Source organism: Salvelinus fontinalis, chromosome 15 (genome assembly GCF_029448725.1).
Source record: "Salvelinus fontinalis isolate EN_2023a chromosome 15, ASM2944872v1, whole genome shotgun sequence".
NCBI classification, from domain to species: domain Eukaryota; kingdom Metazoa; phylum Chordata; class Actinopteri; order Salmoniformes; family Salmonidae; genus Salvelinus; species Salvelinus fontinalis.
In genome coordinates this window covers 29300199-29319302 of record NC_074679.1, presented here as the reverse complement: position 1 = coordinate 29319302, position 19104 = coordinate 29300199, and the positions used below count along the sequence as shown (strand labels likewise).

Below are 19104 nucleotides of genomic sequence, written 5' to 3'. Positions count from 1 at the left end.
TTTTCTTTGCTCAATTTGGTGATGGATTATTTTAAGAGAAAGGGGCACATTAAACAAGAGGCATTCTTGTGATTCAGGCTAAATATATCTCTGGTTTCATTAACCGTTTGGAGGGGTTAAGCAACTGTTGATTCAACATGAGGACAGAGCTAGAGAGAAACAGAGCAGGGAATCAGAGAATGAGAAAGAAAGAGGGGAACACACAAGCAGACTGTAGTAGGCTGCCAGGCTTCAGTGATGTTCAGATGGGCTGGCAGCTCTTCCCTCCTTTCTGTTTTCTTCTTCAAAACACCTGTGGATTTGTAATGATGTGTACATGCATTTTTTCCTCTCTACGAGTGCTTTGGTCTTTCTAGTCATCGCAAACAGGTCAATAAAGAATGACTCCATTGCTGACAGGCATTAGAATAGAGAACACCTGGGTCTCAAGAAACCTCACTCGGTGATGCATGCAATACAGTAAACACATTTAAGAGCATTCGGAAAGTATTCTAACCCCCTTTTCCACATTTTGTTACGTTACAGCCTTATTCTAAAATGTATTAAATTGTTTTTTTTCCCTTCATCAATCTACACACAATACCCCATAATGACAAAGCAAAAATAGTTTAAAAAAATGTTTTTGCTAATTTATAATAAAAAAATTAAACATCACATTTACTTAAGTATTCAGACCCTTTACTCACTACTTTGTTGAAGCTCCTTTGTCAGCGATTACAGCCTCGAGTCTTCTTGGGTATGGCGCTACAAGCTTGGCACACTTGTATTTGGGGAGTTTCTCCCATTCTTCTCTGCAGATCCTCTCAAGCTCTACCAGGTTGGATGGGGAGCAATGCTGCACAGGTCTCGCCAGAGATGTTTGATTGGGTTCAAGTCCGGGCTCTGACTGGAACACTCAAGGACATTCAGAAACTTGTCCCGAAGCCACTCCTGCATTGTCTTGGCTGTGTGCTTAGGGTCATTGTCCTGTTGGAAGGTGAACCTTAGCCACAGTCCAAGGTCCTGAGCGCTATGGAGCAGGTTTTCATCAAGGATCTCTCTGTACTTTGCTCCGTTCATCTTTGCCTTGATCCTGACTAGTCTCCCAGTCCCTGCCACTGAAAAACATCCCCACAGCATGATGCTGCCACCACCATGCTTCACCGTAGGGACTGTGCCAGGTTTCCTCCAGACGTGACGCTTGGCATTCAGGTCAAAGAGTTCCATCTTGGATTCATCAGACCAGAGAATCTTGTTTCTCATGGTCTGAGAGTTCTTTTAGTGCCTTTTGGCAAACTCCAAGAGGGCTGTCATATGCCTTTTACTGAGGAATGGCTTCTGTCTGGCCACTCTAACCCAAAGGCCTGATTGGTGAAGTGCTGCAGAAATGGTTGTCCTTCTGGAAGGTTCTCCCATCTCCACAGAGGAACTCTACAGCTCTGTCAGAGTGACCATCGGGTTCTTGGTTACCTCCCTGACCAATGCCCTTCACTCCTGATTGCTCAGTTTGGTCGAGTGGCCAGCTCTAGGAAGAATCTTGGTGATTACAAACTTCTTTCATTTATGAATTAGGGATGCCACTGTGTTCTGGGGGACCTTCAATGCTGCAAAAAAAATGTTGGTACCCTTCCCCAGATCTGTGCCTGGAAACAATTCTGTCTCTGAGCTCTACGGACATTTCCTTCAACCTCATGGCTTGGTTTTTGCTCTGGTATGCACTGTCAACTGTGGGACCTTATATCGACAGGTGTGTGCCTTCTCAAACCATGTCCAATCAATTGAATTTACCACAGGTGGACTCCAATCAAATTGTATAAACATCTCAAGGATGATCGATGGAAACAGGATGCACCTGAGCTAAATTTCAAGTCTCATAACAAAGGGTCTGAATACTTATGTAAATAAGCTATTTCTGTCTTAGTTATTTTATACATTTGCAAACATTTCTAAAAAACAGTTTTTGCTTTGTCATTATAGGGTATTGTGTGTAAATTGCTGAGGAAAATGTTTTATTTCATCCATTTTAGAATAAGGCAGTAACGTAACAAAATGTGGAAAAAGTCAAAGGGTCTATTTCCGAAGGCAATGTAGGTCTTAGTTGTACCACACTAACACCATGGCTACACAGGTCACGTTTGTGCATGCGCCATCGTGCGCATGTTGATTTTGTCTATCCCCATCATTGACTTAGACATCGCATCAGTGTATCTGTCCCATTATGGTGTCTGTGAGAGCACAGGCAGCACAATTGAGGCCATCTCCATTTTGAAGTAGTTCTTCTTCTACTAGAAGGAAATTGTTGGCAAACAAACTGAAAGGGTGTATATAATATGGTGACTTTTATCAAAATAAGTAGAGTCACAAACAAAAGAGGTGTTGTGCAAATACAAAATGCAACTTCCAAATAAAAATCAGTCTGTAAATATGCCCATATAGTTTCACAAACTATATGTCATGATCCAAAAGCAAATGAGTCACAAATTATGATTTGCAAATTAACGCAATACAGTTTTTTTCTGGTTAACACAGCATATTTTACAAAAATATTTTTTTGTTTGCAAACACAACAGTGGTCAAACATGTTTTCGTGAATATGACTGATTAACTCTTATGACCTGCATTTTACATATTTATTACTTGTATTACATTTGTGAGTTGACTCGCATTTTTGAGTTGCTCCACATATCTGTGAGTTGCGTTTTACAGATCAGTTGTGCAAATGTAATATACAGAATCTAGACTAGGACATCTTCAGTTCTCATACAAATAAAGATAAAAATGAATATATTACAATAACTTTTGAAAATGCATCTGTTTTGGTATCCTAGCTTCCTTTCTTGTTTTCATATCTTAATTCCCTCCTATCCTAGCTTGCTTTCCTTGATCCCTTTTGCTTCCTTTCCTCCCCTTCTTTGCTTTCCTAGCTCTCTTTCCTCCTATCCTTCTTAACTCAATTTTCTTTCCTCCTCGCCTAGCTTCCTTTCCTCCATTCCTTGCGCCCTTTCCTTCCTAGCTTCCTTTCCTCTCATCCTTTCCTTGCTCCCTTTCTTTCCATGACTTTCTCTTCTCTATTCTTTCCTTTCTCCCTTTCCTTCCCCGGCTTCCTCTCCTCCTTTCCTATTTCCCTTTCTTTTCCACCTTTCCTAGCTCCCTTTCATCCTATCCATTTCTAGCTCCATTCCCTAGATTCCTTTCCTTGGTCTTTCCTATCTTCTATTCCTTATTTCCTAGCTGTCTTTTCTCCTATTTTTCCTAACTATGTTTTCATTCCTCCTATCCTAACTTCCTTTCCTCCTCTAGCTTCCTTTCGTCTCCTCCTTTTCTAATTTTTCTAACTTTATTTCCTAACTTCATTGTTCCCTTTCTTTCCCTAACTTCCTTTCCTAGTTTACTTTCCTTTCCTACATTCCTGTCCTTGCTCTCTTTCCTTCCTTTTCTCCCCTTCTTTTCTTTCCTAGCTCCCTTTCCTCCAATCCTTTCCTAACTACATTTAATTTCCTCCTTTCTTAGCTTCCTTTCCTTGGTATTTCCCCATCCTCCATTCCTCTTTTCCTAGCTTCCTTTCCTTGATCCCTTTCCTTCCCTCCTTTGCTATGCTAGCTCCTATTCTAACTCTCTTTCCTTTCTTCCTATCATAGCTTCCTATCCTTCATTCCTTGCTCCCTTTCCTCTCCTCCTTTCCTATATACCTTTCATCCTTTCCTAGCTTCCTTTCCTCCTTTTCTTATGCCATTTCCTTCCCTAACTTCCTTTCCTAGATCCCTTTCCTTCTTTCCCAGCTTCCTTTCCTCCTACTACAGTACTGACTTTGGGAATTCTATAATACTACTATTGTAGTGAACATAACAGTAGCAGCAAATCAGGGGCCCTATGGTAGTGTCCACCCTAAGATTGGAAGGGTGGGGGTTCGATCCCTGGTCGAGTCATACCAACCAAAGACATTTGATCTGATGCCTGGCTCTTTGGCACTCAGCATTAAAGGGGAAGTTCGCCAATTTGTACATGTAGATTTGTTTTTACTCTTTCTGTGATTGTAGTTGATCCCCAAAACCTTTAAAAAAATATTTTGTTTAATTATAGGGAAAATTGGTAGACACATTTTGCAGAGTGATCACTTGCCATTGTCTACAATGCATTATGAAAATGTGTTTAAAGCATGTAACAAAATGCTCCAAAACTCTCCAAACCAACTCAAACCATCCCATTCTGAATTATTTTTTTATTTTCCATTGAAGTTAGGGAAAGAAAGGAAACAAGGAAAAAGACAGCTAGGAAATGAGGAAAGAAAAGGAAGCTAGGAAATGAAAAGAAGAAAAGAAGTTAAGGAAAGAAAGGGACAAAGGAAATGTTGAAATAAAGCTACAAAGGGACCTAGAAAAGGAAGAGAGGAAAGATAGGAAAGGATAGGCGGAAAGATAGTTAGGAAAGGTTAGGAGGAAAGAGAGCTAGAAAAGCAAAGGAGGGAAGGGGAGGAAAAGAAGGAAAAGGATCAAGGAAGGGAAGCTAGGAAAGAAGGAATGGAAGATAGGATAGACCAATGAATGGAAGCTAGGAAAGGGAGATAGGAAATGATAGAAGGAAAGGGAGCTAGGAAAGAAGGAAAGGAGGAAAGGGAAGCAATGATGATATAGATGTTCTTCTTCTTTGTTTTTATGTTTTATTATCTCGCTGCTATAGTGTGTTCAACCATGTTGGATCTTGCCTAGCCATCTTGTCTCAAGAGGACCACAATGGAAATAAGTCCCAGACTTTATTGTGTGTTATCCTTGATGATTTTACTCACTTATTTTTGAAAATGGTCAAATTAATAAACTAAACAACAACAAAAATAGGAAAGGAATAGAGGAGAGGAAGCCAGGGAAGGAAAGGGAGCAAGTAAAGGATGAGAGGAAAGGAAGCTAGGAAGGAAAGGGAGTAAGGAATGGAAGAAAGGAAGCTAGGCTAGAAGGAAAGGTAAGGGAGTTAGAAAAGGATAGGATATCTGGCCTATGATGGTCATAATGCTTCTTGACAGTGCCATAAAGTGTATATTCTACAAGTTATTAATAAATGGGGTAAAAAAAACATGATTGTAAAGAATTCATTACAACAATGAACCAAGGATTTAAGAAACAAACTTTCAAATAAAAGGAAACTTCTCGGCAGGGAAACAAAACGAATTTGAATAAAAGTGGGTTTTGACACTCTTATATAGGTGTCATAACCAGCCATAAACTAATGCAAAACATGTCACAACAGGTTTAAATATATGACAGTGTTTTGACCATATTATGACAGGTTATGACAAGTTATGTCAGCTGCATGACCATGTCATAATGTGTTATGACACTAGGTGTCAAGTAAAGTGTTACCCATTAGGTGTGTAACTCATTAGGGCGTCCTCCCACGTTGCTCAGAATGACAGAAAACACATTTAGATTATGGTAATTAATTTTAACGAAACATGCAACTCCTGTAATGAAGCAGTAAATAAAATGTCATTGTCAAACATTTCCCAAAATGAAATTCGTGGGAAAAAGGGAAAACACCATTTTAAACAGCGCACCTGTTGCAAGCAGTATATGAAAGAGATGAAAATATTCTTTAGAAATTTAGAGGGTGAAAGAGGGTGAATCTAAAGATGCAACAACTAGGATGGGTTGCTAATATGACTAGGATTGTGCATTTGGCTTCTGGACAAGGAAAGAAAGTTGATATGAAAACCAGTAGAACAGAAGAAAAATGGCATTTGAGAAAGTCTTTCATAGGCAGCGCGCGTGGCAAAAGCCCTAGCTGATTATTGAGTTGCGACTGTCAGTGAAAAACCTCTCAAATATGTGTGAAGATAATGTGTCTTGAGTATCATTTAAAATGTTGAGACAATTAGAAGGGGAGGGGTGTGTGGCGAAGATAGTCTATAGGCGCGTCTCTTGTTCTCAGCTCTCCAGAATCCACTCAGATGTCTCCCGCCAATTCTCCCGTTTTCATTGTTTCATGTGAATTGTTTGCCCTTTGATTGTTTATTTGGATCAATTCACAGTGATGTATATCACCAGTAGTACATGTACCGTCAATCCCCGTAATTTGGTTACATTAATTTATGTTAATGCATTGTATTACTAATTAGGCCTACAGTCATTTACCATTCTCATTCTTGGAGTAGAAACGTTGTTCACAACCTGCTACACTTGTGAGAAACAAATGTTGATTTATATCATAACCATCATTTACCAATTGTCAATTTGTTCGTTGTCTTTTATTAGGAGTGCTCCATGTGAGCAATGAGCATGGGTCTGGTTGTTAATGTTAAGCGAGTGCACGCTCCTGAGCATTAATAGAAGTAGCCATAGCCGCGAGCAGCACCCCGTGAAAAAGCAGAATAAAAAATAAATATTCATAAAACAAACGATATTATTTTGTTGAAAGAAATATTTTTCGACAAAAGTAGTACACAGGGCCGTTACTAGTATTATCAGAGTGATATAGACGTATGTAGCACGAGCAACAACAAAAAATCCAGTATCTGCTTTGGCAAAGAAGATAGTTGTATAATTAAGAACAGTATCTTGCAGGATTCAATAGTTGGAATTGTAAGAGTTGTTGCCCTGTCCCTTTCTCTGTGATTGTCATTCTAATGAATCCAGAAAGAACAAAACCCTGTCTTCAAACATTTACATCAGAAGGTGAAAAGTTATGAGCAAAGACACAAAACATCCACATCAAATTAAATATGTTTCATGACCAAGCAACCACTTTTTGTGCAGTATTAATTTACCATCCTTACAAACAACTTAATGTAAATGTACATTACTATATTGTACATGGGCTGGTCATCTAGGATTGTACCTGTAGACTTTCCATCAGCATAAAAAACAACAACACGCAGTACAGTAATTTAGTACATTGAGACATCAAGTGGTTTGTGATGATGTGATGTGTCTCAGTTGGCAGAGCATGGAGCTTGTAATGCTAGGCTTGTGAGTTCGATTTCCCACGGGAGACCAGTACAGAAAAAGTATGAACATGTAAGTTGCTTTGGATAAGACAGGAAACTCTGAGGGCCTGGAATAGGCTAGTTGATACAATGTTACAAGTTCTCTAGAGACAGCTTCATGCCAGATCCAGTTGATTGATTAGATACAATGTTGCATTTCACAAGTGATAGTTTAAGTCAAGACATATAGAAAGGGAGGCAGATAGGCTGAGTAGAGAGATGCATATGATTGAAAGAACCAGCATTTTAATCAGTATAGGCTATTTTAATTAGTTGACAATGAAAGTTTTATAGGCCAACGGCTGCATTGGTAAATGATCATGGTGTATCAATGTGTCCATATGGCAGAAGCTGGTGCTCTCACATTAGTTGAATTTTAACTTTGATATTTGTATCATTTTCATTCAGATTTTTATGATTAACCACGTGACAATGATTTTGAGAAACGAAAACGTTATTATTTAAATGAAACTGTTCCACAAAAATGCACATATGAAAATCAAATACTAGGATACATTGTAGACTACAATATGCTTCCCCAAATTTGAAACTCGTGTGCTGCCTGTTTAATTTGATAAAATAATTGCCTCCAACTTTCTATGGTCTTATTTTCAAGCAAGGTAAGACATGCTTCATAATATGAAGTAAAACATTCAGGCTTCAAACAATCAAGTATGTTTTCAAATGACATACTGCCTCCTGCACACATTGTAAAGTGTTGGGTGATGGCTGATAGCACTGTTTTTTCTCACGGTCAATTTGGCCAGCAATAATTTTATTTATCTGGTTTTCCTTTTTTTATGGGAAACCCTGACAAAGGCCACTCACAAACACGTGGAGCAACTCACAAATGTTAAGCAAGTCACAAATATGTCAAACGCAGGTCACAAACGTAATCTGTGGAGTCATAAATGTTGTTATATTCACAAAAACATATTTGACCCCTGTTTTGTTTACAAAGTAAGAAATATGTTTGTAAAATGTGCTGTGTTAGCCAGAAAAAAACGGTCTTGCATTTATTTTGCTAAACATTTGTTTTTGTTAAAGATTACTCATTTATTTTTGGATCATGACGTATGTTTGTGAAACTATATGAGCAACAAAACCGACATGTGCAGAACTATGGGGCAAAACAGACTGGTTAACTTAGATTTTTGAAAACATGTAAACTATATTTAATCTCTGAATGTTTATTGAAAACATAAATACATTTGCACAATGAGCTCTTGTTGTCTCTCAAATACATCATTACAGTTGTTGATTCACTAGATAACGAATTGTAGACATTAGCATAGACATGACATGAGTCAAAACCCCTCAAAAAAAGATATGGTATCAATAACATTATAAACTGGGGGGGTTCGAGCCGTCAATGCTGATTGGCTGACAGCCGTGGTATATCAGACCATATAACACGGGTATGACAGAACATTTATTTGGACTGCTCTAATTACGTTGGTAACCAGTTTATAACAGCAATAAGGCACCTCGGGGGTTTGGGATATGTGGCCAATATACCACGGCTAAGGTCTGTGTCCAGGTACTCAGCGTTGCGCATAAGAACAGCCCTTAGCCGTGATATATTGGCCATATACCACACCCCCTCGGCCTTATTGCTTAAATATACAACTAGCTGAAATGAGATACCTATAATTCCCTCTTGTGATTGTTGCTAGCTATTTGACCGTTCAGAATCATAACACCCCACAGCCTTCATCATCGATGCTTTCGCATAATTGTCATGACGTTGTCAGCCAACCCGTCTAAAGGAAGTCCCACCCAGTTGACTTCTTCAAAATGGTGAAAGTCCTCAATGGCGCAGCCCATGTTAAAATAGACTTTTGAAACTAGAGTCCTCCGTCTATCTCTATGATTCCCACCAGACTCGATCATTACACCCAGGTTAAATTACAAAAAACTGTGAGCCAACTATGTTAATTTGGTGACAGCTCTAAACACACATGAAACATTCATGAATTAAGCTAGATAGCTGTTGCTAGCAGTTTGCCCTGGGAGAATAACATTGATTGGGTTGTCATTTTACCTGATCACACATATATGGTCCCCCTTTTAGCTGGTTCTTCGTAGAATTTTGACCCGGATCATATAAATATCATGTGTTTCTATACTTCTGACGATTAATTCACAGATAAAAGGTCAGCGGAGTCAATCACCACCTTCCGGAGACACCTGAAACCCCACCTCTTTAAGGAATACCTAGGATAGGATAAAGTAATCCTTCTAACCCCCCCCCCCCCCCCCCCTTAAAAGATTTAGATGCACTATTGTAAAGTGGTTGTTCCACTGGATATCATAAGGTGAATGCACCAATTTGTAAGTCGCTCTGGATAAGAGCGTCTGCTAAATGACTTAAATGTAAATGTAATAAAAAGGGAAACCTAGTTAGTTTTTAGTTAGTTATCCTTGATTTATATCTCCTCGTTCGTTTTTTCAAACAACCACGTGAGTTTGTATCTTCCTGATATGCAATAGGGGACTTGTGGAGCTTCTCAAATAGAACCAAGTTCTATTTTAGCGCTTGGCTATGCAGATGCTAGTTCACGCACGCTAGCAGTGTGGGGAAAATGATTGAATAACATGCATGTGTACATTTATTTTGAAGACTCGCGCACCAAACGTGGTGTGGGTTGCATGTAACTCACCCACTCATAAAAGTATTTGCTCTCCATCTCACCAAATAACCCATGTTTTCTCTCATTTCTAACAGTCCCATGCAAAAACCATGAACCATTGACACATTTGGATGAGATCAAATATTTTGGCTCTAGCAAGACATTGTTCAGTAACCCTGATCCAGCTTTACTCTCACCAATCTTAGCTTTAACCATTTGAAAGTAGCAAACCACTCTTGTTCTGGATCAGTGCAACTTCTTGTCCCACCAGTGAGTGGGAAGTCCTCAGTACTGCTTGTCTGTTTCCTTAGTGAAGCGTACCGGTCTCCAGACAGACGCAGGCATCAGTCTTCACTAACTGCCTAGCGGCAGGAAATCAGTGTTTAATGGAACCTGTAGTTCCAGGGAAACATCATCCTACTGTCCATCTCTTAAAATATTAGGCAAACTTTAATATTACAACAAACAGAATGGATGGCAAAAGAGAACCAGTGGGATAGTATGTTACCCACAAATAGTCTGTCAAAGCCAGCCAAAACAGGACGAGGAAGAAAGGTGGATGTGAAAGAAGAAAATACATGAAAACAAGAAACCGAACCCAGGACCAGAGACTTTACTTGAGACTTGAGAGGTTGAGTAGAGAGGGAAGGTGAGGCAGTCAACATGGCATGGGGAGTGTGTGAAAGACCATTGCTTCTGTTCTGAGACCACTGCTGCGCCGGGCTATACATTTCACAAGCACAGATAACAATCACTCTGAGAAAGAGCCATCCTGGCGACTAAAGAATAGAGGCGGGGGAGGGGGACAGCGATAGGGTAAAAGTGGGAGGACAGAGGGAGAGAAGGTGCTCTGACAGCAGTTGGGCAGCGGAGGGTAAAGAATGCTGTCTTTTCTTACCACCTCAGACGTCCTGCCCAACAACTTCACCTCGTCTGGTAGTCAATACCTTTTATTTTCTCCTCTCGCCTTTCCAATCAATAGATAAGAGCAGGGTAAGACCAGACCAGACCAGGGGGGACAATGAGGCTTTCTTTGGCACCATCTGATGTGGGCTGAATAGCCATGGCTACAGTGGTGGGAATGGCAAGAGAGTAAGAGCTATTGGGTGACATGAGACCATGGAGAGAAAGCGCAAAAGAGAGAAAGAGGGAGGCAGTGAACAAGAGGGATGGAGAAAGAATGAGATGCTCCTGCCAATCTATGTTTTCAATGTTAATTAATTGAAATATAACTGCTGCCACTTCAAAGCAGAGAGGAAGCTGGTTTTGACAGTGATTACGACAAACACCAGTGGATCTGCCTCCGCTTCCTCTCCTAATGGCCCCATGCAGAACAATGAGCTCCTGCAGGCTCCATCAAATGAACAGGAAGAAAGTCAGAAATTACTCATAAAGTGTCATAAAGCTTCTGGAAACGTCTCCATCACGCGGTCTACCCCTAACAGCCCCTACTGTGGAGCCTTTGAACTCTGAGCTGCTATATTTCATTAGGCTTGAATTCCTTCTACCAGCCTCAGCTCCTGCTGAGGGGTGTGTGCATGTATGCTGGAGTCTGTGCTGCAACAACCACAGGACCAAGAACATCATAATCGCATATCCACTTTGTCATCCTCTCTGAGTGACTGTAGAAATTCATGAGAACCATGTATCAATACAAATAATTGGTGCTATATAGCTTTTAACTGGTTAATTTGAAAAAGCATGCGTTGAGTGCCGGAACAAATTGAAATGCCAACCCCTTTGCACATTACCATACGTTGCTGTTGTACTGAAGATCTGTAATGTAACATAGAGCACATTTGTTCATGGACATTGGTTTGCTGCTCCTCTGAGTGTGTGTAAAGTCCTCGTCTTTCATGCAGCCTTATCTCACTCCATTAGGCCACGGCATGGTGCACACACAGGAGCAGAGAGTGTGCTTAGGGGCACTAATCAGGAGAGAGGGAAGGAGGGAGCGGAAGGGAGGGGGATAAGGGCAAGAGATGGGTAAAGATAGGAAGAGAATGGAGGGCAGTGATATATAGGGTCACAGAGGGGGAGTTAAATAGGGAGAGAGAGAAAGTTAGAAAGAGAGGAGTAGGGTGAAGGTTAAAGCAAGAGAGAGGTTGATTTAGAGAGTGGCAGAGAGCAGAGGCAAATATGACAGTGAGGCCTCCTTTAACACACAGCTTGTAGGGACTCGGTAGAGGAGATTTGGAGGGAGTGAAGGGGATTAGGAGGGTCCAGGCGGCAGTAACCAGGAATCTCAACAATCTCACACCCAGCTTCCCGCACCCTACCCTGATCTGGGCTCAGCCTGGACTGGTCTGGGCATATGACACAACAAAACCTAAAAACCTTTTCTCTCTCTCTGCTCTTGCTTGTATGGGGGGACAGTAGAGGGGATATGTGCACCTGTTTCTTGCTATCCTTATCATACGATTGGAGAAAAGCGAAGCACATACAGTAGAATGAATGTGGACACGCACACACAGGTTTGGAGGCAATACAGAGCCATTCATTTGCACGTCAGTCTGTCTACTTCACATACTGTACCACAGTGGGTTAAAGATTAAACCACTCACTAGATTAGGGTTTAACTAATACTCCTTCCTCCTCAGAAATCAGTCTGCCTGCTCTCTTCCCTTCGCTAGCTACAGGGTCTGTATTCTCTGGTGGTTCATGGGCCCTGACAGTCAACAGTGAGGGTGTCTCCATCTGTGTACTCTACCACTCCTTGCACCCCACCCCTCCTCCTCCCCTCCTGCATTCCAACGTGGATCTCAAGCATGGCCAACACTATTTCATCTGCAGTCAACTGATTGGGCCTCTTGGTTAGGTCATAGTCCTCCTGCTTTATCATCAAGTCAACTTCCCGAGAGCTATATAGAGATAAAGATCTGTATACATGCCTCTGTGCTTCTCTAACTACTAGAAGACTACAAGTTCACTGACCACTAAGCATTAGGCCTGTCTAGTAAACAAGACATGCTGTCAACAGCAGCACCAGCAGTGTGTATCTGAATCTGTATCTGAGGTCAGAGGGGGCCCAGAGAGGATCTGTGTGTGGTGACCCATACTGTACCCTGTCTCTGTCGGTATGCCCCTCCATTACCCATACTGTACCCTGTCTCTGTCTGTGTGCCAATGTCTGTGTGCCCCTCCATTAGCTGGCCCAGCAGGAACCCTACACCACTGTTACTGTAGGCTCTGAGCATCACCAAATCCTCCACATGACACACTAATGCGTTTTACACCAGCGCCTTTGTCAACCAGACCTTTTCACAGAGAGCGCCAATGACAGAATGAGATGTAGCAGCCATGCCTGGGTAGAAAGAGACGAGACAGAGGGAGATGGTGAAGGGGAGAGAGACAGACAGAGGGGGTGGGGGTGTTGGCAAAGCTCCTACTGACAGCTATGGGGCCTCTTGACAATTCAGGAATATTGTCTGAAATCAATCTGTCATTGTGGAGTTGCTGTGCCTGTCATTACCAGGAGGTACCCGGCCTTTCACAGTGACAGTGTTCCCCGCTTTACCGGTTCACCTTACAAGTCCGACCACAAAGGTCACTCCACTCTATACATCTCTGTTTGCCAGTCTGTATGTCTCTATCTCTCTCTTTAGTCCTTCATTCACCAACCTCACACATGGAGTCACACGGTCCCTTTACCAAAGTGACCTGCAGACATACATTTGCAAAGTGAACGTGCTACACAAAACAGTAGCTATCTTAGATATACTGTACTGACTGACACAGAAAACACACACCAGCACAACAAAGTCAGCTATAGGTACATTTAAGAATGGAATGAATCCTCCAAAACATCCTTGAATCTCCATGTGTATGCTAGTCCCCCTTCCCCCACCCAAGTGCATCCTGGCCCAAAGCTGGAGCCCAAACTCACATCCCTGTGCATGAGGAAATCAAATCAGTTTAACTACATGGTGCAGAAATTCCAGTCTGGGACAGCAATAGCCCAACTATAAAATATGACAGATCATACTTTCAGCTTCTGAACAATTTTTACTCTTCTGTCCCCAGCCTCCTTAAGTCTTCAAGTTAAAAGTGGGGAATATTTTTCCATTCTTTGTAAACCATTAATCTATGGGTCTGTGGATCCCTTGTGTATATAAAGTTCACGGGAAAAAAAGTTCCTTACTTTTGGATCCTGAAAGTGATTGACATTGAAAATAAAGAATGTCAACCCAATTACAGTAGTAGGGTGATCTTTGGCATTGTTTCAAATTCCACTCCCACAGTCTCCACCATCAGAACTCAATTTCTGACATAATACAACAACATTCCCCAATTCCCAAAGGCTATCCTAAACAATGCCTATTCCGTTTGACAGAAATAGTGCATACAGAATAGAACTTACAAATTCTATAAAACAATTCCCAAAGAAAAATAGTGAGAATTCTGAGTGAAAAGGCAGAAAGTCATGTGGGGTCTCATTGATGCCGATCGCAAAGGGGGATGTTGATCAGAGCGGTGGGTTATGGTGGAGGCTGTGGAGGCCTTATTCAGCCCTCGTTATCCCAGCTATCCCTTGGCTATGCTTTCTTCAGACCCAGCCAGGCATCGCTGTTGCCACCATAACTTTCAATCAACCTTTTAACTGCAGAACAAAAAGCATTGAAGGGGAGGCAGGGGAGAGGTTGGAGGGAAGGAGTCAGTACTGCTGGTGATTTCCAATGACTACCTCAGAGAGGAGAGAAACATTTGCAATGGATATGCCAGTGATTTGAAGTTCTGATAACTGATGATAGGAGAAAATAAAACATCAACTAAAGACGATTGTGGCAAGTTCAACATACAAGAGTACAAGATGAGCAAGATACTGTTTAAAACATCCCCTTATTCTATCATAGAGCGCCATGTGTACTTTACTTGTCTAAAGAAAGGGAGAAAGGAAATGGGCATGGAAAGGGGGAAAGAGAGGGAGGGAGACCCAATGCCTCATCATAAATCTACACGCTAACATCTACAGGAAAACAAGACTGACCGTCTCCTGTTGAGGGGTGAGAGGAGTGGGCTTCAGACTCTCAACGTTTCGTTTGTTAAGTGACTGAGAGAACAGCTGTGAAACACGGAGGGGAGTGGGGGCTCTCGGCTGCTCTCCGCTGCTCGAAAGAAAAGAGAAAATATAAGGGAGAGGAGAGAGCTGTGGAAGAGGAGGGGAGGGGGCCAGAGAGGCTGAAAAAGAAGAGGTTGCGCAAGATAAACATTTCCCACTGCGTAGCTGAAATGTTATTGTAAGGTCAATTGTAAAGGTCCAACAGTGCGGCCCCTAACACCCACCTCCACGCTCCATCCCAACGACTACGGCCCATCTTAAATAAAGGTGAAATAAAGGTGAAATAAAAATAATAAAATAAAAAATCTCTCTGTCCAAGAGTGTAACATAGCAGCCCTGTGCTCCAGAGCTACAGGGAAATATGCAGCTGGAGCTTGGACCTCTTATTGTTTGTTATAGTGACACTATGACATTACATAACAGCTTGGAGACAGGTGGGTGCAGGATTTAAAGGTGCAATATGCAGAAATCGCTCTGCCATTTCTTGGATGATAAAATTCTAATAGTTTGTCTAATTTCAGTTTATGTAACAAAAAAAAGAAATATATTTTCCAATACCAAAAACCCAAACTTTAAAACGCAAGGCATAGAAATAGTGCACATAGAACAAATCGACCACTTCATAGACTTGCATTCAATGAGAATGACAGATCTATAACTCACATATCTATGTGAATTTGGTCAGGTTGCCCAAAAAGTTACATAATGCAGCTTTGAGATATATCCCTCAATAGTTTGAATATTTATTGTTCATCTCAAACAATCAAATCAAAAACACATGCAGGTGATTACCATTTGAATGATGACACGTCAACCAGACCAGCTCTCTGGCCCATTGTAAAGGATTCTATGAGATCCTTGTGGGTTAAGTAGGGCACCATGAATCCATGTGTCTGTCTATCACCCCATTTACTCATAGGGGACAGAGTGTGTGGCTTAAAGACACTGCCACCCGGAGCCAAGCGGCAAAACAAACTCATGATCGCTGTAGGTCTACATAGACAAATCCTCATGACTGGCAGATTATAAACAATCCTATTCACACTTCATTCTCCCCCTTCCCATACAGCTGAGCATGACAACAGTGAATGGGAGCAGACAATGTGTAAATAGTTGAGATTCCATCAGAATGCTAATTAGAGTGCCCATTAGGCTCAGTCAAAGCTGGCAGTGTTGTTCACACAGATTATGGCCCACTAAAGTAAACAACAATTGACCTCCATTATGGCTACTTATCACAGCTTCCCTCATCACCATGTACAGCCCTCTCCTCTCTTTGGGGTGAAGTCTAACACCTTTCTCTTCCAGGTCCCTTCCTAGACTTCCTCTCCCTTCCATAGATTTGCCAGGAGCTGCAGTGTGTGACGGTAGTAATGATAGATGCAGCTGTATTTGTTATCATAGTAAACGTAGACGCAGTAGTAGCAGTGGTATGATGTATTAGTACCTACTAGTGGTGGAACTTTTGGAGAGGGAATAAGTGTTGCTGTATCTGGTAACTCATACTTCTAGGGTTTCTAAATTGGCTTCTGCTCCTTGGGTATCTCATTATCATGACTTCTCACAGAGCAATTGCCCCATGCTTAATAAAACACACACATACGTATACACACACACTTCTACACAAAACCCTGAGTGTAGCTCCCTCTCATAACTCTTCCTCACGCACCTCTAAATCGCAGCCCCTCAGTAAAACAATTCCCTGGTTTGCAGTATACGTACACACTAATAGACGGCAAATTACCACAGTGTTCAGGGATGTAGAGTGTTTAAAATTAATTACTGCTGCCATGTCCAAACGGGGGGACTAGTGCATATAATAATCCACCCATTGTTCTCTGCAAATGGACCCAGGCTCAGTAAAGAGGGGCTATTGGTGAGCTGAGAGAGGGTGGGTGGGAGTAAAGGTCAGCTCCATGCCTTGTTTTAACGACAGCACATTAACTTAATTCACTTCCTCTGGCTTTACACTGGTAATAAACGGGAGGAAATGCAGAGAGAAGGACTGGGAGGGAGAGAAGGGAGACATGTGTAAGGGGGATGGCGAGAGAGCAGTGGTTGTTGTTTGGTCATAAATTGGCTTGGGGAAGCGTCGCAGTCCGCAGAGTTCAGAGGTGGCATGTCAATCGGTCGGACTGCACTGAGTTGTGTGTGTCTGTGGGTGTTGGTGGATTTATGATGAATCCACTCTTTTTCAGTGCTGGTACTTCATTGGCGAATCTGATAGTATGATAACACTGATTTTGTTGTAATTTCTAAATCAAGTGTCTTCAGAGGGGACTACTCTGAATGGCAAAGATTTTGCAAAGATTTTACAGTACTGCCTAGACCTCCCCCCCTCTCTCTTTCATTCTCTCACCTCTGTCCACTCTCCCTCTGTTTCTCCAGCTGGGCTCATGTGCCAGAACACCACAGTGTCATTATCTTCGGACTATTTGGGCCATATTTTAAAAATAAGAGGACTTTGGAGTATTTGTTTACTGGGAAACTAGCCTCATTACGCAAATCTGTCTGGGAGCCAAATGCCCTTGTGATTTTAAATGCCCATGGCATACAATTTATCTCATAGTACCTTCTTGTTATAAAACCATGATGTAACTCGCCTATAAAATGTATATATTCCAAAACAGTTGCAGAGCAGTTTGTATGCTCTAAATTTATCCAGATGGCTCAGGAGGTGTAGATGAGTAAACATTTGTCTGAAGTTAAAAATTTTCATGTCAAGCTAATATGCTGCCTGTGACATGTCGATACAGTATACTGCCTCAAAAATCACAGGCCTCTCCTACAAACAAAGTACACTTTGTGTGGATGTCACTGCAATTCTGTTTCCAAAAAGAGACTGGTAATCATTTCAGTGTGTGTGTGTGTTGGTAAGTACTAGGGACACCTTGTATCCTCTCATTCTCACCAAGGATACAGAACACACAGCAGGTCCATATGTCCCGGGTGCTGCATTCCACAGTTACTATACCACAGTGGTCCCCAGTCCTGTCACCACATTAGAAGCTCTGCCGGGACACATCACGGAGCACCTCCTACAGCTGCTGGGGGGAATACGAGGGGGGAGGGGTTGTCCAATGGGGTTCAAGGAATCAGTCCTGAGCAAGTTTCATAATTCAGAGCACAAGGGAGAACTGGTCCTGGCTTGCATAGTGAGATAAAGGATCAGACTGACAGCAGCAGGCTCATTATCACTCTGTTCTTTAAGTTGGACTTAACCCAAGTTTAAAATGTAAAAGTACAGAAGATGATCATATAACGACCAGAATAAACCACTAAACACTTCCAATATGTTATTTTGAATTCACACGTAACTCAAAGGATTATCTCCTGCATAATATCATTTGCATTTGTCAATGATGTTATCATAGCCTGTTAACTTTTACAAGGCACCGTTTTACAGCCACGACAGTCTCTACTCCTCTACAAAACCACGTGTCTGTAACCAAAACCTTTATTTTACAGGATATCAAACGGTGAAGTTGTTACTCTGGGATCACATTGTGTCATACCTGGGAGCTTGCTGCCACATCATTCCCTCTAAGGGATTATACTATGGGCTCTTTTTTATCAACTTCTGGAGACTTTATTTCACCCTGCAGTCCTGTATACCTGACAATTAAAACCATCCTATAAAAGCCAAATAAATGATTTAACTTAACAAAATTACATATTAAAACTTGGCCACTTAAAACTGAGCATATGATGTCAGAGAGGCGCATTACTAAATATTTTTGGGGGGGCTGTTCGCCAACAGTAAATAATGTATCTGTTCTGGACCTATCTAAAATCACTTTCAGAAAGAAAGTATGAAAAACAGACTACATATTCCTATTTTTTTCTGTGATAAAATCAGTGCAGGCCACCGTGCATACAGATTAGGATGTCTCGTTTTTCTCTCTGCAGTCTGTTTCCCCTGTTGATTTTCTCCTTCCTTTGACATCTGTAAACAGATATAATTGCCTGTCTAATCTTATTTAGCCTTCACGTCTTGTTTACTTTTGCTTTAGCCATGTCGTGAAGGCTTGTCTGTCCTGCTGTGAATAAGGCATTGTCTGCAGGCCCACAGATGTAATCTGCCCACATCCAAACCACCTAGCGGCCCTCACCGGCCCCCACCTGCCCCATATTGCAATGCCCTGTTAGCCACATGCATGTAGTACTTTTGAGACGCCACTTCCATTTGCTGCCATTCTAAGTTTACCAATGAGGAGAGAGGCGTAGAATAGGATGTCTGGTTTCCCCCTGCGAGAGGCTGTAGAATACACTAAAAGTTTATGTGAAAGTTTCAAAGCTGTCAAATTGAAAAGGTGACGTTCAAGCTCTACTGAGCTGGTCTGGACATATTCAGCCGTTGATGACAGGTGATATTGTGGAAACCGTACGCATAATTATACTATGCGTTCTGCATTTGTCTGACATCCTCAATCAATGCAGGCAGTTGTCTGACCCTGAAT

The 19104-nt window shown here is 41.6% G+C and overlaps 1 protein-coding gene across 1 annotated transcript in view; it reads right to left on the bottom strand.

Annotated features, from left to right (window-relative positions):
• Positions 1 to 19104, bottom strand: part of LOC129811735 (fibroblast growth factor receptor-like 1) — a 51900-nt gene that overhangs the window by 30631 nt on the left and 2165 nt on the right. The gene's annotated exons all lie outside the window — the stretch shown is intronic.